Below are 24,417 nucleotides of genomic sequence, written 5' to 3'. Positions count from 1 at the left end.
GTCCTACTCCCACCAGCTGGCAGCACCTCTCAGGCCCACTGTCTGTGGTGACCAGCCATGCTGGAAGTTCTGCCCCCTGGGGCCCTAACACCAGGGGTCATCTACCAGCAGCAGGCCTGGGGGTGGGCAGACAGGCCGGGGCCACATCCACAACTGGGCCCAGCCACCCCTGCAGTTCCAGAACCTCCTTTGTTTAGGGAGGAGCCCGGGGTAACCTGGAGACAGCCCCAGGTGGGAAGCAGGGCAGGCTGAGCCTTTCAGTGGGGGTCTGGCTCCCCAAACCCCCACAGCTCCTCCTGTTCCCACAAAGGCAGCTGTCCCCAAGCAGGGCCAAGGGGTCCGGGGCAGGCTCCCTGTGGAAGGCCTCTTCCCCACAGGCAGGGGCTGGTCTCACAGCGGCCATGCCCACACCGGCCGGTTTCTGTCTTCGGGGCAAATGGGCCCTCCCTCTGCTGGGGCCCCAGCCCCTGCCCTCGCCTCTTTTTTTTTGGTTTTTTAAAAAGCTTTTATTTTTTCTTTTTTTTTTTTTATTTGATAGCCTTTAATTTATTACAGGATATATACATGGGTAATTTACAGCATTAACAATTGCCAAACCTTCTTGTTCCAATTTTTCACCTCTTACCCCCCACCCTCCCTAGATGGCAGGATGACCAGTAGATATTAAATATATTAAAATATAACTTAGATACACAATAAGTACACATGACCAAAACATTATTTTGTTGCGTACAAAAAAGAATCAGACCTGAATTAGTTGTGGCCAATTGAATATGTGGAAGGAAATCAAAGATGCAGGTGTGCATGAATATAGGGATTGGGAATTCAATGTAATGGTTTTAGTCATCTCCCAGAGTTCTTTTTCTGGCATCGCTAGTTCAGTTCATTACTGCTCCATTAGAAACATCGGGTTGATCTGTTGTAAGCTGTGATGGCCCTTGACCTATCAGACTGGTCATCATTCAGTATTGTTGTTGAAGTATACAGATCTCCTGGTCCTGCTCATTTCCCACTCAGCATCAGTTCCTGTGTCAGTCTCTCCAGGCCTTCTGGAAATCATCCTGTTGGTCATTTCACAGAACAGTAATATTCCATAATATTCATATACCACACCCATCAGCCTCCAACCGATGGACACATCCATTCCTAGTTTCCAGTTTTGAAATACTGCTGCAAGGCTGCCACAAACATTCGTGCACATGTGTCCTTCTTTATAATCTCTTTTTGGGATATAAGCCCAGTAGTAACACTGCTGGATCAAAGGGTATGCACAGTTTGATAACTTTTTGAGCATAGTTCCAAACTACTCCAAATGGTTGATTCGTTCACAACCCACCAACAATGAATCAATGTCCCAGTTTTCCCACATCCCTCCAACAATCATCATTTTTCCTGTCATCTTAGCCAATCTGACAGGTGTAGTGGTATCTTAGAGTTGTCTTAATTTGTATTTCTCTGATTAATAATGACTTGGAGACCATATGACTAGAAATAGTTTCAATTTCTTCATCTGAGAATTGTCTGTTCATATCCTTTGACCATTTTTCAATTGAGAATGGCTTGATTTTATAAATTAGAGTTAATTTCTATATGTTTTGGAAATGAGGCCTTTATCAGAACCTTTGACTTTGTGTATTTTCCCCAGTTTATTGCTTCCTCTAATCTTGTCTGCATTAGTTTTGTTTGGTACAAAAACTTTCTTGTGCTTCGTTAGTATAATCGAAATTTTCTATTTTGTGATCAGTACGATCTCTGCCCTGCTTTGGCCATAAAACCTTCCCATACAGGTCTGAAAGGGTAAACTATCCCATGTTCTTCTAATTTATTAATAATTTCATTCTTTACATGCCTAGGGTCATGAACCCATTTGACTCCATTTTCTCCTGGTGTACGGCGTTAAGTATGGATCAATGCCTAGTTTCTGCCATATTAGTTTCCATGCCCTTGCCTTCTGTCTCTTTCACTGCGCCACCCTCAGGTCTCTCTCCCTCAAGGACCATACCCAGCCTTCCTAGGACCCCAGACTCCTCCCTGGAAGGATGTTGGAGCAGTCCCAGACCATGGCCTGTCTCTATGTATGCGCCTCCGCCGCCCTCAGAGCTCCCTGCCATTTCTCCCCACAGTGAGGCCAGGCCGCCCAACGGCACCCACAGTCGCACGCTTCTCCCAGCGCCGCCGCCTGCCCTCCAGCATGTTTCCCCTGCCCCTGCCGTCTGCTGCTGTGCTGGCCTCGGCACAGCGCCCCTCAGTTGCCGGGTCATTTCCAAGGAAGGCCCGCCTGGACGATCTCACTGCCTCCCACTGCCTTCCCTGGGCCAGCCCTGCCTCCAGCCTCAGCCTCCCCTCCCCGGGAGCCAGGCTTGCCTCAGGGACTGCTCTCCCCCTGCCGCTGGGCAGCTCCTTCCTAAAAGCTGGACGGGCCATGGGCTCCCCCCCACCCTTCATTGGGCACAAGGGGAAGCTGGCCAAGCCTTCTAGCTGCAGGCCGGTGGGCCTGACTTGGAGCTCCCGGAAACCCCTCCAGGGAGCCCCTGAGCTCCCTCCATGGCCTCAGGGGGGTCCCCGGCCCTTCTCTGCCGCTCCCTGATGGCCCAGCTAAGCCTGCTGGCACCCCAACCTCCCAAGTCTGATGAGCCCCAGCCCTGCAGATCGCCCTCCTGCAATCAGGCTCTCCCAGCCCAGCCCCTCCTCCCAGCCTGTCTACCCCGGGAGCCCTAGCGCCTCTGTACCAGGAAAGCCTTCTTAGTGGACCCTATGACCTCCTCCACTTCTGAGTCCAGCTTCCTTTGGCCCCAACTGACAAGGCACTGAGGCGGAGGGGGCTGGAACGATGCCTGCCCCTGGCTCCACACCTCCTGGAGGTCAGTAGGGGCCGGGGTCTGGTGCCCCTGCCCTTCTTCCCTCCTTCCCGTGGGCCTGGTAAGGGGCCGGGGAGTCGGCAGGCCCGGCCTGGGGTCCCCGCTCTAACCACCACGATGGTCGAGTTCCCTGCCCCCCCCCCAAGGCCACTTCAGGGTTAAAAAGCCTTCATTTGTCCTCTGTTTTCCCTGCACCCAAGCGGCGGCGGGCCGGCCCTCTGGGACAGCCACAGCCAAGGCGCTTCTTGCCCCCCAAGGCAACTTCCTGGGGCCCGGGTCTTGGGCTCCCCCCATCCTCTGAAGTTGGAAGCTGGGGGCAGACCAGGGCTTCCCGGCCCAAAGGTTCCTTGAATTACCCACGTCCCCAAGTTCCACACCCCAGGGGCCACCCCTGCAGCCTGGCGGGGTACTCCTGGAAGGATCAGTGAGTAAGTGGAAGTCGGGGCAGGAGGAAAGTGGGGCAGCAGGGGCAGAGGCAGGGAGCAGGCTGGAGAAAAAAGACAAAGGCAATTTCAACAGAGAAAGATCTTTATTTTTATTCTTGGACTGAAGCTCTTTTAGCGTTAGGTGTACGATGTAAGGCAACAAATGTTAAAATACAAAGAATAATCACCAACAGCCAAACCAGACCAAAGGATTTCAAAAGATGATTCTGGATCTTCTGCGCCACTTAGATGTCAGGGGCTGTTGGGGGGAGCCTTCCGGCCCTGGGGGAAGGGAGGAAGAGGGTCTAAGTGGAAGGGAGGGGAAAGAGAAGGGGAATGGCCGGGTTGGTGACAGTGGGCTCCAGTCCTTCCTCAGTCCCATTACATGATCCCTGTGAGGTTGAGGGCAGAAGGTTCTGCGGTTCTTCTTCCTGGTTGTGCTTGACCATCGGGGAGATCTTGGGATCTTCAGGGCCAGCGGGTAGGGTCATATCTGCCACCGCCATCGCTGAATGCTGCTCCCTAGTCTCATGGGGACGACTGGGAGGGGGTTTGGCCAGAACCTTCTCCTGACCTTGATCCTTAGGTTTTGGCCAGGATAGCGAACAGGAGTGTGGAGAGTCCTTCAGATCTTCAATGTCTTCGCCATCAGCAACTGCTGTTCCATCGGTGCCGTGATCCGGAGCCTGGGAGGGGGCCTGATTGGTGGTGGCTCCTGAGATTTCTTCTTGGGCCTTGATCAGAGCTGCCAGGAGGCCTTCGGTTTGGTTTGAGATCTCTGGACATTTGGCCTGAATGGCACCAAGTGCAGGTCCTGCTGAGGGGTCAGGAGGGCGTGAAGTCTTTTATTCAGTTGTATACCTGCTCTCATTCGTCCGTCACCAGCACCAATCAAAGCTCCTGGATGAATGTGAGGGTGTCCATAAGGCCAGCGGCTGTAGGCCATTGGAGATGGCATGACTCCTGGGATCCCCTCCCCCCTGCTACCCAAAACTGTCATGAACAGGTCATGGAAAACAGGGCCCACTCTCAGGGACAGGTACTGATCAGGCTGTTATCCTCACCATGGACTGGTAGAGGAAGACGCCGCCCCAGCTGAAACCCCATCATCCCGGGCCAGGCCCCTGCGGGTGGCTGGGGTCCAGGTCTTCTTTCAGCTACTCTCCTCATGGGGATCTGACCAAGAGACAGTTGCAGGGGTCTTAACATAGCCATAATGGTTGGGAAAGTGAGCACCGTTGTATTTCTCTCACCCCACCACTGGCAGTAGCTCCAAGGCAACCAGCCCTGTCATCACCAGAGGAAGTGTGACATAACAAAGGCCCCCTGCCATGATCACCTCAGAATTGTGGGGGTGCTGCAATGATGACACACTTAAAGACCCAGCCCCCAGCTCAACCTGACGGGCAAGGCCCAGGGCGTCCCACCCCCAAAACGTGGCACAACCCCGATTAATAAAGGTTGGAAAGTACACACACACACACACACACACACACACACACCGTCCTGTTTGTGCAGTGCCCCCTGGTGAGCTCGGTTGCGGCCCCTGCACTGTGGCAGCAGTGAGGGCCCAGGCTCTCCCGGGACGGCACTTAGCAGGCCCCGTCCCTGCCGCTACCCCGTGTTGCCCAGCTGTCCAAAGGGGTTCCCGTGCCGGGAGGGGAGGCCCCTGAGTGCGCGGGCTTGTCAGGCCATTCTGGCCCACGGGCAGGGCTGCTCACCTGCATGTTGTTACGTCTCTGGAGTCCTTCTGTGTCTGGCCTGACTATGACTGGCTGTTCCAGCCCTGGCCTGGAGGCCCCTCCTTCCACCCACAGTCCCCACGGGCAGCACTTCCCCAGGAGTCTCAACTGCCCTGGTGGACCAGCTCATGCAGGGGTTCTGCTCCCTGGGGTGGGGGTCTCTGACACCAGGGGTCATCCACCAGCCAACCAGCAGCAGGCCTGGGGGAGGGCAGACAGGCCGGGGCCACATCCACAACTGGGCCCAGCCACCCCTGCAGTCCCAGGCCCTCCTGTGTTTGGGGAGGAGACCGGGGTAACCTGGAGACAGCCCCAGGAGGGAAGCAGGGCAGGCTGAGCCTCTCAGTGGGGCCCGGCCTCAAGCCCCACGGCCCTCCTGTTCCCATTAAAGGCAGCTGTCCTGTAAGCAGGGCCGGAGGCCCCAAAGTGGTGGCCCCTGTGGAAGGCCCTTCCCCATGGTGGCAGGGGCCTGCTCCCACACCAGCCTATTCTGCCCCGGGGCAGTGGCCCCCTCCCTCCTGCTCCTGGGGCCCAGGCCCCTGCCCTTGCCTTCTGTCTCTTTCACTGCGCCACCCTCAGGTCTCTCTCCCTCAAGGACCATACCCAGCCTTCCTAGGACCTGAGACTCAGCCCTGGAAGGATGTTAGTGGTCCCATGGCCCGTCTCTAAGGCACCTCAGAGGGAGATGGTCCTCCCTGACCTGTGGGGGTCCTGCACAGAACATGGCAAAGTCACCACCCTCCCTTCTATATGCATACTCCCTTCCCCATGGGAGCCGCCAGGGTGCCCCGGGAGCACAGCGACCTCTCTGGTGCCCTCTGCACACACCTGCAGCCCCACACGCATGTCTGGGACCGAGCCGGCCCAGCTACTTTGGGAGCACGGGCATCCCAGGGCTGGGGCAGAAAGTGAGGCTGGTGGCCCCGGCCACGCCCACTGCAGCCCCAGCAGCGCCTGGGGAGTCACTGCTACGGGGAGACAGGCGGGAGGCAAGCCAAAGCAATGGCACCTGGGTGTAGGGGCTGGCCACGCCGGCCCAGGCGGGGTGCCCCAGGGAGACAGACCCTTGGCAGCCAGCAAGGGACAGGAGAGGAACCAGAGGTCACGGAGGAAACAGCCTGGGCACCTCAAAGAAGGGTGAAGGAAAGGTCTCTGCACAATCTGGCCCCACTAGTAATAATTCAGGCTACCCCCAGAGTAATACTTCAGGCCCCCCTCTGGGGTAATCCTTCAGGGCCCTCTCCAGAGTACACCAAGCCTCCAGAGTACTAGGGCCCCTAGGGTAATGCTTCAGGCCCCCCACTGGGGTAATTCTTCAGGCTCCCCTCTGGGGTAATATTTTGGCCCCCTTCAGGGTACCCTCAGGCTCCACTCTGGGTAACACACATTAATAGGCCCCACTGGGTAATACCAGGCCTCCGGGTATTACTCAGGCCCTCAGGCAATACTTTTAGGCTCTCTCCGGGTAATATCAGGCCCTCCGTAATACTAGGCTCCCTCCAGTGTAATACTTCAGGCTCCCCTCAGGTAATACTCTCAGGCTCCTCAGGTAATTCTCAGGCCCTGTAATACTTATGCCCCCTCAGGTAATATTTCCAGCCCTCTGGGTAATATCAGGCCCTCTGGGGTAATACTCTTCAGGCTCCCTTTCTCTGGGGTAATACTTGGGGACCCTCCAGGGTATTTTGTGTCCCTCCGTAGCCCTCCAGTGTAATACCAGGCCCCTCAGGGTACACTTAGGCCCTGTACCAGGCCCTCTGGGGTGGCTATTTCAGCCCACTAGGTAATTCTTCAGGCCCCTTGCACACTTTATGCTCCCCCCAGGCACAGAGCCTCTCAGGCTCCTCTGGGGTAACATTTTGTGCTCCCTCCCTGGGGGTGGCCACTAGCTCTTCTCTGGGGTAACACTTTTTAATCCCTCCAGGCACCAGGCCCTCCGGGGTAGTCACTAGGCCCTCCAGTGTAACAATACTTCAGGCCCCCAGGTAATACTCTTCTTTAGGCCCCCCAGGCACACTTCAGGCTCCCCCTCTGGGTGTAATATTTTGGGCCCCTTCAGTAATACTGTGGCCCCTCTGGGGTAATACTAGCCTCCTTCCTCTGTAATATGGGGACCCTCCAGGTATCAGGCTCCCCTCCTGTGGCTTACTTTGGGACCTCCAGGTAATACTGGCCCTCTGCGGTAATACTTAGGCTCTCTCTCCGGGGTATCAGGTCCTCCGGGTAATACTTAGCCCTCCAGTGTAATACTTCAGGCTCCCCTCAGGTAATACTTTAGGCTCCCCTCAGGTAATACTTCAGGCTCCCCTCTGGGGTAATATTTTGGGCCCACTTCAGGGGTAATTCTTCAGGCTCCCCTTGGGTAATACTTTATGCTCCCAGGTAATACTTCAGGCTCCCCTCTGGGGTAATACTTCAGGCTCCCCTCTGGGGTAATACTTTAGGCTCCCCTCTGGGGTAATACTTTAGGCTCTTCTCTGGGGTAATACTTTGGGACCCCTCCAGGGTAATACTTCAGGTCCCCCTCCGGGGTAATACTTTAGGCTCCCCTCCAGTGTAATACTTCAGGCCCCCAGGTGGGGCTGGTTTTAGCCCCTCTGGGGTATTTGGGCCCCTCTAGTAATTCTTCAGGCTCCCTGGTAATTTCATGCTCCCAGGTAATACTTCAGGCCCTCTGGGGCATCACTTCAGGCTCTAAGAATACTTAGGCCTCTTCTGGGGTAGACCCTCCAGCGTATTTTCAGCTCCTCTCCGTAATATTTGGCCTCAGGGGTAATACTTAGGCCCCCACTGCACATTTCGGCCCTCTGTGCAATACTTAGCCCTTTCCTCTGGGGTAACATGACCCTCCAGGTAATACTTCAGGTCTCTCCGGGGTAATACCTGGCCCCTGTGGGTAATACTTGTGTCCCACTGCAACACTGATCCCACCGATTAGGTAATACTTTAGGCCCCCCACTGGGGTAATACTTCGGGCTCTCTGGGGTACTTAGCCTTCTGGGTAACTTTGGGACCCCTCCAGGGTAATACTTCAGGCTCCCCTCTGGGGTAATACTTTGGGACCCCTCCAGGGTAATACTTCAGGCTCCCCTCTGGGGCACACTTTGTGGGCCTTCTCTCTGGGGTAATACTTGGGACCCTCCAGGGTAATACTTCAGGCCTCTGGGTAATACTTTTAAAATTTCTCCAGGGTAATATTTGTGGCCCTCTGGGTATTACTTGACCCTCCAGGGTAATATTTCAGGTCTCCTCCGGTAATACTTCCTGCCCTTCAGGTACATTTCAGGCCCTCTGGGGTAATACTAGGCTCTTCTGCACATTTGGGACCCCTCCAGGGTATATTTCTCAGGCTCCCTCTGGGGTAATACTTGGGACCCTCCAGGTAATATTTCAGGCCTCCTTGGGGGTAATACTTAGGCTCTTCTGGGGTAATACTTTGGGACCCCTCCAGGGTAATACTTCAGGCTCCCCTCTGGGGTAATACTTGGGGAATCTCCTCCAGGGTAATACTTCAGGCTCCCTCTGGGTAATACTTTGGGACCTCCAGGGTAATACTAGGTCCTCCGGGACATTCTGCCCCCTCTCAGGGTAATACATTTGTGGCCTCTGGGGTAATACTTAGGCTCTCTGGGGTAATACTTTTGGGGACCTCCAGGGTAATACCAGGCTCCCTCTGCAATACTTAGGCTCTCTGGGGTAATACTTTTTAACCCTCCAGGGTAATACTCAGGTCTCTCCGGGTAATACTTCCTGCCCCTTCAGGGTATTTTAGTCCCCTTCAGGGGTGATTCTTTAGCCCCCCTCGGTAATCCTTAGGCCGCCCCCTGGCATAATACTTAGGCTCTTCTCCGTGGTAATACTTTGGGCCGCATTGGCCAGAATTGGGGCCAAATAGTCGGGGACAGAGGCTGACTCTGGCCTGCTGGACCACAGGCGGGAAGCTGGAGAAGGTGCTGGCGGAGCCGGCTCCCACATCTCAGAGGGGAACACGGGACGCGGGGCGGCAAGGGACTGAGCAAGGGGGCGGGGCACCAGGTGACAGGCAGGTCAGCCACAGCCGTGATTGGCCCAAGAGGAGGGAAGGAGACACTGGAAGGAGAAGGGAGTGGGGAGGGAGGGAGGGGGGGCAGCTGGGGAGAGGCAGAGAGAACTGGGGTAGTGAGTGTAGTGTTCTCTTCTTTTCTCAAATATCATTGGTCTCTCTGGGAGCAGGTTTTTTTGGGGGGGCTTTTGGGAGCAGCCTTGCTCAGTTCTATGTGAATAATCACCTGAAAATACAAACAGAGTTAGTCTAACTTTATTGTCTCTGGCCAGTAGTTAGCCCAAGTTGGTTTAAGAGGCCTCTCTCCCTCCCTTGGTTCCAAAGGAGCTCTTGCAGCTTCTGTCTTGCTCTTCCAGCTTCTGCCCAGCTCAACCTGACTCCTGGCTCTCAGTCACCAACTGACCCTGGCTGAGACTGGAGAGCTTGTTATGTATGGTCTCTAAAGGTGTGAACCCAAAGGTTGACCTCCCTCTGAGAGGATTGTGGAGGTGTAAACTTGACATCTCCTGTAATTTGTGAACCCAATGTGTGAGCCAATGTGAACTCTCTTAAATGTGTGAGCTCTAATGTGTGAATTCTCCCAAAGGTGAAATCTAAAGGTATAAAACCCAAGCACACATACACTGTTTCATCAAGTCCATTGAGGATTCTAGGTTTCCAACAAGCGAGAAAGTGGGGGGCAGGAGGATGGGGGGGCAGTTGGGGAGAGGACGGGTGGGCCTGTGAGGGAGAGGTCAAACTTTGGAGAGGGTGGTCAGTCTCTGGGCTCCTCTCTAGGGGCTGAGGCCGTGAACTGGGGCACCTCCCTCAAAGGCAGCTTTCCTCCCCCATTAGTCTCTGCCTGAAAACCCTGAGAGGAGGGAGGAAGGCCCTCTCTGGCAGACACTGGACTCTGGGCGGGGGGGCGCGGAGGCACCTCGACAGGTCACTGTGAAGGAGACCGAGGTGGGGGCTTCCAGAACATCGCCCCAAAGCAACCGGCCTCAGAGCTGTATGTGTCTGGGCTCGCAACCGGGCCAGCTCCCTGCTGGGCCAAGGTCATGTTCCCACTGCTTGGAGACCCCTCCCACCCAGAGAGTGCATGACCTCTCAGCACGCCCTCTCAATCCTCCCTCCTTCCCCACCCCCACAGAGCCGCAAGGACCCTCTCATACCTGGGTTCCCCAGAGGCGTGTTTATTGACCCGATGCATCACGCCCAGAGGCAGCCGCCCGGCACCTGAGAGACAAGGGATAGCTTATCAGCGGTAGAAATGGGAGGTTGCCGGGAGGCGGGAAGGGGGCGGGGAAGGGGCGGCTCCAACAAATACATCTGCCTTGACGCAGAGCCTTGGGGCCCAGGGAGAGGGGCATGGAGCCTGCACCCAGACCAAGGGTTCAGGCCGGCCTCCCCTTTGCCCTCTGCCCTGGGTGGTGGCACCCCCAGAGGGCAGCACCCCAGTCTGGGATAGAACGTGTGTGGGGGTGGTGGGCAGGTAGAGGAGACCCCTGCCTTTACTCCTCCCCACTCCCACCCCCACCCAGCCCCACTTACTCAGGTCTGAGCGCGGGCAGCAGTCGGCCTGCCTGAGGACCATGCCTCAGCTGGGACCTGATGTCTGGTGGTCCTGTGCCCCACAGAAAGATGCGTTGTTTGCCCAGCAGGGCTGCTTTCTCTTTGTTCTGAATGTCTCCCCAGGGGCCCTGTGAGGGAACCGCCGCCCTGGGCTGTGAGTGTGGGCCCTGAAGGGGACGCCCTCAATCCTGGGGCTGGGGGAAGTGGGGAGGGGCTGCGCAGGCACTGGGGAATGGTGGGAGTGGCCCGCTGGCTAGATGTGTTTGTGGCTGATGTCTGTATTTCATTTTTTGGTTTGTGTGATATGGGTATTTATGCATCTATAGTATAGCCAGCATATGCAATTGTGTATACATGTATAGCACCTGGGATATATGGATCAGTGTGGGTAGCACATGTCTATTTGTGTTATGGGAGCTGTTCACATGTGGTACACATATGTGTAGATATTTGTGTGTGACATGTATGAGCTTCATGTGTCTATTTGTATGATGATTGTGCTCTCCATGTTTTATGTATATGTACACATGCATTTGCAATGCCATCTGTTCCGTATATAAGGTGTGTGTGTGTGAATTCAAAGTGGGATTGTGTGAGTGTAACACATGGTAGTATTTGGAGGATGAGTAAATTGTGTGTAATTTCCAGGTGTGTGTACAGAGTGTATTTATGTGTTTGATCCTGATTTGTGTGTTTTATTTGTGTGGGTGTGCCAGTGTGGGATGTGTGGGCATGTTGGCAATAGTGCATTTGTTGCATGTGTATATTGTGTGTTTATCATTGTGTGATGTGTGTGAGGCTTTTGTGTAGTATGTGCAGTCTGTTAGTGTGTGTGTGTGTGCCTGCATGTGTGCTGTGAGCCTGACTTGTGTGTAGCAGACTCATGTGTGCCCGGGAGTTGGGCGTGGACGTGAGATGGTGCGTCTGTGGTGTATGAATGTCACTCTTATTTCAAACTTAGGTTTATTTCTGAGGCACCATTTTGTGAGAGATTTTAGGATGTATGTGGGCAAGCTCTGTAGAACCGTGCATATTTCCAAGCCCCTGGGGCCGAGCCTCAGGAGGTGCATGCACTCAGTTTCTGGGTCTGTCGTGTGAGTCTGTATTTGACGAGTGTGTGTATGCACCGGCACGGTGAGTGTGGTTTGTTTCTGTGTCCGCCCCTGCGTGATGACGCAGTGCCTGGCAGCAGACGCTGGCTGGGCAGGTACAGGATCTGGACTTTTGCCACATGTGAGCACATGTCCGTGACAGCCCGTGGGCTCTGTGCCACAACGTGTGTTGCTTTGTGTGGAGTAGGGCTGCATTTAGGTGGCATGTGCACATATGGATGGGTGGTGCTTATATGATGTTTATATGTTGTGTAAAATATCCCGGTGTTTGTGTGTGTCTTTGTTTCTGAAACTATATATATATATATATATTGACAAATGGCGTGTGTGGGGGAGAAACAGCCAGGCTGAGAAGGCCATGAGGCGGGCTTTCAGGCTTAAATAGGGTCTCTAGGCTTGGGAGGGGGCGCCCGCCCGCCTCCTGGCACCTGGGGATGAGAACGGCAGTTGGTCTCAAGTGGAGGATTCAGGCTGACGCCTCTGGAGCTGCCATTAGGGATCTTGCTGCACAACCGCACTGGAGGCTCCTGGGGTGCATAGCCCCACCAGGGCATCTGGGGAGTTCAAATGCCTGCCCTTGGCCTGGGGTCCCAGGCCAGACCCTCCCTGCAGAGAGCCTGGGCCCTGGGGAGGGGAGGCTACAATGCCCAGAGATGGGAGAGGGGCTTCCTCCCGGGCAGGGTGGTCCGCCTCTGCCCACGCAGCCCACCCGGCCTGGGCCCAGATGAACTCACCAGAGCGGGCCCTTCCATGCCTCCTGACCCTGTGACTCCCCACAGCCTGCTGGGAGACACACACTACCTGATCCTGTAGGCCTCAGTTCCCCCCAGCACACACACACACAACAGGAAGGCTTGATCACAGCAGACTTCGAATTTCCAGCCCAAGTCCAGCTTGCTTTGGACATTCCTAACCCTCGATGCAAGGGCACTGAAGTGGGAGGGGGTGAGATGTCTTGCTCCTCAGCCCACACACCCTCCTATGTCAAAGGAATATCTCCTGTGGCCTGCTGGGGTCTGTAGTGGGCTTGGCTGGGGGTCCCTGCTTACCAGCCAGGATGGCCAGAGTTGCATCTGGCCCCTCTGCACTCCCAGGAAGCCTGGCTCAGCTAGAGTGCCCTCAACCCTCCTCCTTCCTGTGTCTCCACCTGCCACTGGCCTCTGGGGGCCTCCCATCTCCTCGCCGGGTTCAGACACTGCCCAGGGCAACTTTGGGACAATGGATTCTGCTCCTATCTTGCCCCAGTCTCTCACACCTCCTCACTTGGGAGTGCCCTGGGAGGGCAGCCCCTGGAGGCTGCTGGGAAACTGCAGCCCCAGTGGAGCCAGAAAAGTGGGCAGGGGAGCCTCAAGGCTTCCTGCCAATATTCTCATGCCCACAGCCCATATTCTTCCCATCTCTGTGAAGGAGGAAGGGAGGGGTAGGGAGTCCCGAGTAGGGGCATCTAACCGAAACCAGCCATTTGAGTAGCCACTTCTGAGTTCTGTATCCCAGGGTTCTCTCCCGACCTCTGCCAAGGAGGAAGCTGGGGGCAGCCCAGATCAGATCTTGTCCCAGCCACATTCCCATGTTCGGTACTCAAAGGATATCCACCCCATTACCTGTGAAGGGGGAAGCTGGGGAAGTGACTACATCAGGGCTTCCCACCCCAAATGAACCCTTGTCACAGCTACATCCCCTCGTTCCACACCCCAGGGGTTTCCCCCTCCCCCCCTGTGAAGGAAGAAGCTATGAACAGTTAGTCTAGACCAGGGGGCCTCAAACTACGGCCCGCGGGCCAGATGCGACAGCTGAGGACGTTTATCCCCCTCCCCCAGGGCCATGAAGTTTCTTGATTTAAAGGCCCATGAAAACAAAAGTTTTGTTTTTACTCTAGTCCGGCCTCCAACAGTCTGAGGGACAGGGAACCGGCCCCCTATTGAAAAAGTTTGAGGACCCCTGGTCTAGACCAAGGCTTCACACCCCAAAATGAGTTCTTTTCCCAGCCACATCACCAAATTCTCTACCCCAGGCATCTTCCTCCTGATGAGATCTAGATTTTGGGGTTCCTGGTCAGGGAACCGAATGATGAAGTTAGATTCAGGGAACCAAAATGATGCTATTAGGGTTCCTGGTGGTCAGAGAGTTAAATGATGAGGTCAGTGGCAAGTCTGGGGTTCAGGGAACCAAATGAAGAGGTTTGGCTCCCCTAAATCCCTTTTAGGATCGGTGCAGGGTAGGGACTTGTGCGGACCCCCTTCTGGTGGCAAAGAGGCCCTTCACAAAGGAATTTAGAAACCCAGAAAGCTAGACTGGCAAACGAAGCTGGCGGCAGGAGGGCCACTCCCTCCAGAGTGGTCAAGTTTTTGTACATTTCAGACAAAGAACCCCCCAAATGCCACCCTTGATATGGTGTGATTGGTCCCGGAAGTCTGTATCCCCCTATTTGGTCAGCGGGATGCAGTAGATGAGCTTCTGCAGCCACGTGATCCCTTCTTTGGACCAGGCAATGTAGCCCAGGCCTTATTTAAACTCATGTGACTCTGGGGAAGCCGAGGCTGAGCCTTAAGGCTTCAGTTAATTTCGCTAAGTCACTGATCAATTTGTGCTTGATCTGTAAGTTCTTCACCTTTCCCACATAGCCGCATCCCCATATTCTGCACCTCATGGATTCCCGCCCTCCCCATGTCTATGATGGAGGCAGCTGGGAGCAGTGAATCTAGACCAGGGCTTCACAGCCCAAGGCAATTCTTGTCCCAGCCACATCCAAAGTTCTGCACCCCAGGGGTCTTCCCCCCATCTCTGGAAACGAAGAAGCTGGGGCAGCGAGTCTCGATCAGGGCTTCCCACCTCAAATGAGCCCTTGTCCCAGCCACTTCTCCAGTTCTGCACCCCAGGGGTCTTCCCCCATCTCTGTGAAGGGTCTGTGTGGGGGCAGTGAGCCTAGAGCAGGGCTTCCCTCTCCAAATGAACCCTTGAGTTAGTCACATATAAAAGGGCCAACTACCTAAAATCATCTGTTGTATTAATGACATCTCCAAGTTTTGCACTCCTCAGGCCTCCCCCCCCCCCCATCACTATGAAGGAGGAAGGTGGGGGCAACGAGTCTGGACGAGGCTTTCATACCCCAAATGAGCACCAGGATTGGCGATTTCCCCAAGTTCCTGTTCCCTGGGGTTTCCCCCATCTCTGTGAAGGAGAACGTTGGGGGCAGTGAGTCTAGACCCCGGCTTCCCACCCCAATTAACTCTTGGATTTACCATATTCCCAAATTCTGTGGCCCAGGATTCTGCTCCCATCTCTGTGTGGAGGAGGATGGTGAGGGCAGTGAGTATAGATCAGGGCTTCTCGCCCCAAATGAGCCCTTGGATTAGCCACTTCTCCCAGTTCTGCACCCCAGGGCTCTCCCCCTATCACTATGAAGGCAGAAGGTGATGGCACTGAGTTGGTATTAGGGCTTCCCTCCTCAAATGAGCCCTTGTCCCAGCCACATCCCCCCATTTACCACCGCAGGGGCCCCCCCCTTTGCCTGTGAAGGAGGAAGCTGGGGGCATTGAGTTGGTATCAGGGTTTCCCACCTCCAATGAGCCCTTGCATTAGCCACATTCCCAAGGTCTATACTCCAAGGGTCTCCCCCACATCTTTGTGAAGGAGGAAGTTGGGGGCAGTGAATCTAGACCAAGCCTTCCCACCCCAAATCCACCCTTGTTCCCAGCAACAGTCCCAAGTTCCGCACTCCAGGGATCCCCCCCCCCGCCCCACCATCCCTGTGAGGGAGAAAGCTTGGACCAGTGATTGTAGACCGGGGCTTCCCACCCCAAATGAAGCCTTGTCCCAGCCACATCCCTGTGTTCTGCACCCCAGGGGTCTCCCCTTATCTTTGTGAAGCAGGAAGCTGGGGCAATGAAGGTTCTAAATGGCCTCCCACCTCAAATCAGCATTTGTCTAAGGCCCATTCTCAAGCTGGCACCCCCGGGGTCTCCCCCCCCCATGTCTGTGAAGGAGGAAGCCAGGTGCAGAGGGTCTGGACAAGGGGTTCCAGCCTAAATGAGTTCTTGGATTAGTCACATCCACAAATTCCGATCCCCAAGGGTCTCCCTCCCCATCTCTGTGAAGCAGGAAGCTGGTTGCAATGAATCTTAGCAAGGGTCTCCCCCGCAAATCAGCCCTTGTCCTGGCCAAATTCCCAAGTTCTAAACCCCAGGATTCTCCCCCCCCCAACTCTATGAAGGAACAAGCTGGGGGCAGTGAGTCTAGAATGGGGCTTCCCTCCCCAAATTAGTCCTTGTCCCAGCCACATCCCAAAGTTCAGCATGCTAGGGGTCTCCCCCGTCTGTGTGAAGGAGGAACCTGGGGACAGTGGATCTTCAAAAGGGTTTCCCACCCCCAAAGCAGCTCTTATCCCAGCCACTTCTTCAAGTTCTGCCACGCAGGGGTCTCCTCCCCGTCTCTTTTTTAAATGAGTGTTCTTATTTTCAAAATATATCTGTGGACAATTTTCAACATTCACCCTTGTAAAACCTTGTGTTCCAAATGTGTTTCCTCCATTTTCCCCACCCCCTCCCTTAGGTGGCAGGCAAGTAATCTGATACACGTTAAACATAGGTTATTTTTCTGTCCATATTTCCACAAATATCGTGCTGCATAAGAAAAATGAGATCAAGAAGGAAGAAAATGGGAAGGAAAACAAAACGCAAGCAAACAGCATCAAAAAGAGTGAAAATGGTATATTGTGAACCCCCCTCATTTCCCACAGTGCTCTCTCTGCGTGTGGATGGCTCTCTCTTCATCACAAGATCATTGGAAGTGATTTGGATCCTCTCATTGTTGGAGGGCCATGTCCATCAGAATGATCCTCATACAGTGTTATTGTTGCCGTGTATGACGATCTCCTGGCCCTGCTCATTTCACTCAGCATCAGTTCCTGTAAGTCTCTCCAGGCCTCTCTGAAGTCCTCCTGTTGAAACAATAATATTCTATAACATTTATACCATAACTCAGCCTTTCAACTGGACAAGGGTTTTTCACCCCAAATAAGCCTTAGGATAGGTTTTATCCCCACATTCCACACCCTAGGGGTTTGCCCATCATGTCTGTGGAGGAGGAAGCTGGGGCAGTGACTCTAGGCCAGGCCTGGCTTTACACCCCGAATCAGCTCGTTTCCTAGGCACATCCCCAACTGATGAGCGGTTTCTAGCCACTACGAAAAGGACTGCCCAGAATATTTTTGAACATACGCACCCCCTTCCCTCCTTTATGATCCCTTTAGAGTATAAGCCCAGTAGAAACACCGCCGGCTCAAAGGGTATGCAGAGTTTGATAGCCCTTTGGGCCCAGTTCCAAATGTCTCTCCGGAGGGGTTAGATCAGGTCACAACTCCACGAACAATATCAGTGTCCCAGTCTTCCCACATCCCCTCCAACATTCGTCATTATCGTTCCCTATCATTTCTTAGCCAATGTGAGAGGCGTGTGGTGGTACCTCAGAGTTGTCTTAATTTGTATTTCTTTAATCAATTGTGATTTAGAGCATCTTTTTCTATAACTAGAAATGGTTTCAATTTCTTCACTTGAAAATGGCCTATTCATATCCTCTAACCATTTATCAATTGGAGAACGGCTCGAATTCTTATAAATTTGAGTCTGTCATCTGTATATGTTAGAAATGAGGCCTTTAAAAGAACCCTTGAATGTAAAACCGTTTTTCCAGTTTATTGTTTCCCTTCTAATCTTGTCTGCTTTGGCTTTGTTTGCATAAAAGCAGTTTCCTCCTTCATATGGAGTCCAGAGAGACCCCTGGGTTGTGGAACCTAGGGATGATTTGGCTGACTCGTTACTGATGGCCGCATCTCCAAGTTGTGCACGCCGGGGATCTTCCCACCTTCACCTTCTGTGAATACAAAGTGGGGGGTAGTGAGTCTATGTCAGGGTTTCCCACGCCAAAGAAACCCTTGGATTAGCCACATCCCCTAGTTCTGAAACTCAAGCATATTCCCCCCAATCTCTGGTAAGATGGAAACTGGGCTTGGTAAGTCTAGAACAAAGGTACCCACCACAGATCAGCCCTTAGATGAGCAAAATCTCCAAGTTCTGCACTCCTGGGGTCTCCCCGCCATTCCTGTGAAGGGGAGGGAGGGAGCAGTGAATATAGACTTGGGTTTCCCACCCCAAATCAGGTCTTGTTACATCTACATCTCCAAGTTCCGGACCTCGATGTCTCCCCCCATAAAAGATGAAGCTGGGGTCTGTGATGGGCCAGGATTTACCAGCCCAATTTAGGCCTCAGATTAGCAACAACCGCAAGGTCAGTACCCCAAGGTTCCCCCACATGGCTATGAAGGAAGAAGCATCATACCCAAAAGAGCCCTTGACTAGCCACATCCCCAAGTTCTGTACCTCAGGGGGCTTCCCCCATTTCTGTAAAGGAGGAGACCAAAGGTACCTACCCCAAATCAGCCCTTAGGGTAGCAACATCTCCAAGTTCAGCATCTCCGGGGTCCTCCCTTCATCTCTGTGAAGGACAAAGTGGCAGGAAGTGAGTCTAGCTCAGGGCTTCCCATCCCCCAAGAACCCTTGCTTCAGCCACAGCCCCCCCATTCTGAACCCAGTGGTCTCCTTCCCACCTCGGGGAAAGAGAACACTGGCTTCTGTGAGCGACAACGGGGCTCCCCCTCACACGAGCCTTTGGGTTAGCCACATTCCAACATCCTGCACCTCAGAGGCCTCTCTTCCATCTCTGTGAAGGACAAAGTGGGGGTCAGTGTGTCAAACCAGGGGCTTCACCCCCAAATGAGCCTTGGATTGGCCCCATCCCCTGGTCTGTCCACCAAAGGTACCCCCCCAATCTCTGGTGAGGTGGAAACTGAGGGCAGGAACTCTGGAACAAGGGCACCTACCACAAACCTTGCAGTTCAGCGACACCTCCAAGTGGTGCAAGCCCGGGGTCTCCCCCGTTCCTGTGAAGGGGGAGGGGGAGGGCAGTGAGTCCACACCAGGGTTTCCCACAGCAAATCAGGCCGTGATACAGCCACATCCCCAAGCCCAAGTACCTCTCCCCTTCTGGCTGGGATGGAGGAAGCTGGGGGCTGTGGAACAAGGCTCTGGGAGCCAGTCGCGGGCCCCGGGAGCTGGGAGCGAGCGGGCACTCACCCTCTCAGGTGGCACAGACACCGCGGCGCTGCCGCTGCCTGGTCCCTAGCTCGGGCTGGAGCGAGGACTGGCCAGCTGGAGCCCAGGCTGGGCACGGGCAGGACTAGGCAGCCCAGCCCGAGGCCTCACCCCAGGACTGTGTGTGGAATCAGATATTCTCTAGTATTGCTGGTTATAAATTTCTCCTTCTTCAAAGATCTGATAGGTAAATTATCTCTCTTGTTTTCCTAATTTATATCATCCTTTATTCCCAAGTCTTCTGGCTGACCTTATTTTTGGTGACAGGGTGTAGGACGTTAGTTTGTCTAAGTTCAGACCCTGTCATTTCTAGTTATCCAGCAATTTTTGCCAAATGTTGGTTTCTTATTCCAGAAGCTGGAATTTGAGGCTATCATACTAGATTGCTATGTGCCTTGATTACTATGTCATGTGTATCTAATCTATTCTACTGATCCACATCTCTATGCTGCTTTATAATATAGCTTTAGATTTGGTACTGCTAAATCACAATTCTTTGTATTTTTTCATTAATTCCTTAATATTCTTGATCTTTTATTCTTCCAGATTAATTTTGTTATTATATTTTCTAGTTCTATAAAGTGATTTTTGGCAGTTTGATTGGCATGGTACTGACCAAGTAGACCAATTTAGATAGAATTGTCATATTTATTATATTAACTCAACCTATCTATGAGCACTTGACATTTTTCCAGTTGTTTAGATTTGACCTTATTTGTGCAAGAAGTGTTTGTAATTTGTTATTGTTCATATTGTTCTTGCATTTGGCTTGGCAGGTAAACGCCTAAGTATTTTATTTTGCCTACAATTATTTTAAATGGAATTTATCTTTCTATCGCTTATTGATGGGCTTTGCCAGTAATATATAGAAATGCTGATGATTTGTTTGGGTTTATTTTATATCCTGCAATTTTGCTAAGTTGTTAATTGTTGCCAGTAGGCTTTTAGACGATTTTCTAGCACATCATCATATGATTTGCAAAGAGTGATAATTGTATTTCCTCATTGTCTATTCTAATTCTTTTAATTTATTTTTCTTTTCTTATTTCTAAAGTCAACATTTCTAGTACAATGTTGAACAATGGGCATCCTTGTTTCACCCTTGATCTTTTTTGGGAATTTCTCCATTTTCCTTTATTACAAATAATGCTTGCTGTTGATTTTAGATAGATACTGCTTAATACTTTAAGGAAAGTTCCTTTGTCCCTTGCTTTCTAGTGTTTTTAATGGTAATGGGTGCTATATTTTGCCAAAGCTATTTCTGCGTCTATTGAGATTATCATATGAGTTCAATTGGTTTTGTTAGTGATATGATTGATTACAGTAATAGTTTTCCTGATATTGAATTAGTCCTGTATTCCTGGTTTAAGTCTCACTTGATCATAGATTATTATCCTGATGATAAGTTGCTGTGATTGTTTTGTTAATTTTTATTTAAATTTTTTGCATGAATATTTGTTAGCAAGATTTGTCTGTAATTTTCTTTCTCTGTTTTGGCTCTTCCTGGTTTAGATATCAGTGCTATATTTGTATCAAAGAAGGAATTTGGCAGAACTCATTCTTTACTTATTTTTCCAAATAGTTTACATAATATTGGAATTAATCATTCTTTAAATACTTGGTAGAATTTACTTGTGGATCCATCTGGCTCTGATTTTTCTTCTTAGGGATTTCATTAATGGCTTGATCAATTTCTTTTTCTAAAATGGCACTATTTAAGTAATTCATTTCTTCTATTAATCTGGGCAATTCATATTTTTGTAAATATCAATCCATTTAGCTTGTTGATTAGATTGTTGATTTGCTGCCATACTATTGGACAAAATAGCTTCCAATCATTGCTTTAATGTCTTTTACACTATTGGCAAGTCCACACTTTTTTTTTATTTTTAATGCTGGTGATTTGATTTTTTTCTTTCTTTTTTCTGATCAAATAAACCAAAGGTTTATCTATTTTTTCATAAACCAACTCTTAGTTTTGTTAATTTGTTCAATAGTTTGTTTAGTTTCAATTTTATTAATCTCTCCTTTGAGTTTCAGAAGGTCTAATTTGGTATTTAATTGAAGTTTTAAAATTTTTTTTCTTGGTTTTTAATTGCATGTTCAATTCATTGATCTTCTTTTTCTATTTTATTCCTGTGGCTATTTAAAATATTAATTTCCCTAATGGTTTGGCTGAATTCCATAGGTTTTGGTTTTGGTATGTTGTCTCATTCTTGTCATTTTCTTGGATGAAATTATGGATTGTTTCTATGACTCATTGTTTGACCCACTAATTTTTTAATTAGATCATTTAATTTCCAATTGGCTTTTAGTGTATCTTTTCTTGACCCATTAGTGAATATAATTTTCATTGCTTTGTGGTCTAAAAAAAAGTATTTACTATTTCTATAAATAGTAAATGCTACATTTGATTGTAAGGTTTTTATGCCCTGATATATAGTTGATTTTTGTATGGGTGGCATGTACTGCTTGGAAAAAGATATATTCCTTTCTGTCCTTATTCCAACTTTTTCTAGTTTTTATAGGGCTTTATTAACTTTCATAACTTTTTCTTGTTTATTCTGTGGTTAGATTTGTCTGATTCTGATAGAGGAAGGTTGAGTTTCCCCATTATTATAGTTTTACTTTCTATTTCTAAGTGGGAATTCAATGAAATAGTGGATTTCATGTGTGATAAAAAGACCAGAGCTGAATAGAAAATCTGCTTTTCAAATACAAGACTCAGGTAAAGCATCAGGAAGTAATCAGGAAATTGATAGTATAAGAAACTTAATAAGGTTTATCTGTTTACATTCTTACGTGGGAGGATGATATTTGTAAAACATTACAGCTTTCTCATTATTACAAAATTTCAAAAGAGTATATATAAAGTTCATAGTTGGGAGTTGAATATGAAGATATTATTAAAAAATAAAGAAATTAAGGGCTGAGGGAGGAATGTACTTGGGGAAATTGAAAAGGAGTAGTGAAGTGGTATAAATAATGTGTCATAAAAAGAGTCAGAAGAAAGCTTTTACAATGAAGAGAAAGAAGATACGTAAGTTAAACTTCTTTTCATCAGAACTGGCTCAAAGAGGAAATAATATTCATATTCAATATGGTTATAGGAATATATCTTACTCTTTAGGAAAGTAGGAAGGGAATAGGGAAAAAAGGAGAGAGGTGATAAATAACATAAGATATCTATAATGGGGGAAAGGAGTGATTAATAACAAAACATTTTTGAAGAGGGACATGGTAAAAGGAGAGACATAATGGAATAAATGGAGGATACAGGTTAGCAATAATAATTTTAAAATGAATTTTGGAGCAAGTTTTTTGATAAGACATAATTTCTCAAACATAGAAGGAACTGAATCAAATTTATTTAAAAATAAGAGCCATACTCCAAATGTTAAATGATGAAAAGAAATGATCTATTTCCACAGGACTATACATTCTTACATATCCTTTTAGCTAACAATATCACTACTAGACATAAATTCCAAAAGAGGTTTAAAAATGAAAAGGACTTATGTACAAAAATATGTATAACATTTCTATTCTCAGGGCTAAAACTTGAAAATTCAGGGCAAGCCTATCAATTGGAGAATGGCAGAATAAATTGTGGTATGTGAATGTCATAGAATATTAATATTATTGTTCTATGGGAAATGATGAGCAGGATGCTCTCACAAAAACATAGAAAGACCTCCATGAACTCAAGCAAAGAGAAATTTACTATTTACAGAGTAATAGCAATGTTCTACAATGATCAGCTATAACTGTTTTTGATATTCTTACCATTACAATGTTCCACAACTATTCTGAAAGACTTATGATGAAATCCTACCCATATCCAGAGAAGGAACTTATTGAATAAGCATTGAATTGAATAACTCTCCCCCCTCTCCTTTTGATTGATTTTTATCCCAAATTATAAGTATGGGTTTTACTTCTAGGATACATTTTTTATTTGTTTTGTTTTTAGGGTGAAGGTTCTATATTTCATGGAAAGGTTTTGCATAACTTCACATGTGTTTTCATAATGGTGACTCATGTTGAGTATAAGGGAGAGAATCTAAAACTCAAAAGTTTAAAAAAATGCAAAACACTAAGGGATATAAAGCTGTGCATACCCTTAGATTCAGCACTGCCATTGCTGGGTCTGTATCCCAGGGAAATCTTAAAGGAGGGAAAAGGACCCACATATGCAAAAATATTTGTATCAGCTCTTTTTGTAGTGTAGTAGCAAATAATTGGAAAGGAATCGATACCCATCAATTCAAGAATGGTTGAATGAGTTGTAGTATATGCAGATAATGGAACATTATTATTCTATAAAAATGATGTATAAGCTGATTTCAGAAAGGCCTGGAAAGATTTATACAAACTGATGCTAAGTGAAAAAAGCAGAACCAGGAATACATTGTACACAATAACAGCAAGAATGTGTGATGATCAATTATGAAAGACTTGCTTCTTCTCAGTGGTTCAGTGATCGAAAGCAATCCCAAAAGACTTTGGACAGAAAATTCCATCTACATCCAAAAAGAACTGAGAAGAGTGAATGTAATCAACACATGCTATGTTCACTTCTTTTGCTGTTTTTCTATCTCTCTCATGTTTTTTTTCCTTTTGCTGTGATTTTTCTCTCCTAAAATGATTCATAAAGTAATGTGTTTTAAAAACGAATAAATTTACTAGAAAAAAATGCAAACAAAATTACTTTAAATGTAACTTGGGAAAAACGGTAAATAAATTAATTGATCAACCAATTAAGGAAAGAAAGAGCCTGTATTGTATAACAATAATACCTTGTATATATATATATATATATATATATATATATATATATAGTACATGATTTTATACTTTACAAAGATTTTTCACATATATTATCTCATTTGACACCCAAAATATTATCCCCATTTTAAAGATAAGAAAAGTGAGAATAAAGAGATTAATTGATTTATCTAGCTTCACATAACTACTGTGTCTCAAACTGAAATCAAATCTTGATTTTATTGACCCAAAATCAGGCATTCCATCTACCAGAACACTGGTTTTAGAGAAGGAAAACTTAAGTTCAAATCTAACTTTTGCCACTTATAACTAATGCAACCTTGAGCAAAAGGCTCTGTTTTCCCATCTGTAAAACGAACAGATTCCTCTTAGTTCAAAACTCGTTGATCCTAATTTATGAATTGTTTCATTGGTTGGCTCCCCAGAATTAAGGAATTTTCCTTATTTCCACTTGACTCTGATTTTGTCTTTTATCATGCAAAAAGAATGTCATGGCTTGGATGGCAATAGAGGGCTTTACTTGCTTGGATGACTTTGTATTAACATTCAATGTTCCCAAAGAATCAAATGGACGGCTGTTGCCAGTGGAGATTAGTCAATTTGCTCATATGCTTGTTTCTAAATAAAACAAAGATAAAAGCTAAGGCTTCTACTTGATTCACTTCTCCCCAAGTCTGTTGTCACATGAATGGAATTATAAATGGGAACCAACTACAGCCTTATGATTCTATGAACAACTTCAAAGGAGAAT

General features: G+C 49.2%; 1 long non-coding RNA gene across 6 annotated transcripts; it reads right to left on the bottom strand.

The window, feature by feature from the left end:
- Positions 1-17,397: 17,397 nt before the first annotated feature.
- On the bottom strand, positions 17,398-18,895 carry LOC116420214. Of its 6 annotated transcripts, none has more exons than XR_004230498.1 (6): positions 18,861-18,895; positions 18,608-18,667; positions 18,335-18,447; positions 18,158-18,222; positions 17,765-17,829; positions 17,398-17,601 (listed from the first exon to the last, which is right to left on the bottom strand). It is a non-coding gene; the product is annotated as an uncharacterized LOC116420214 (long non-coding RNA). The 6 variants fall into 6 exon arrangements; XR_004230502.1 differs by having other exon boundaries at positions 18,615-18,667; positions 18,861-18,885; XR_004230499.1 differs by lacking the exon at positions 18,861-18,895 and adding an exon at positions 18,761-18,850.
- Positions 18,896-24,417: the final 5,522 nt, after the last annotated feature.

Source organism: Sarcophilus harrisii, chromosome X, assembly GCF_902635505.1.
Source record: "Sarcophilus harrisii chromosome X, mSarHar1.11, whole genome shotgun sequence".
Lineage (NCBI taxonomy): Eukaryota > Metazoa > Chordata > Mammalia > Dasyuromorphia > Dasyuridae > Sarcophilus > Sarcophilus harrisii.
The sequence above is the reverse complement of the archived record's forward strand: the minus strand, read 5'-3'. Positions and strand labels throughout refer to the sequence as shown.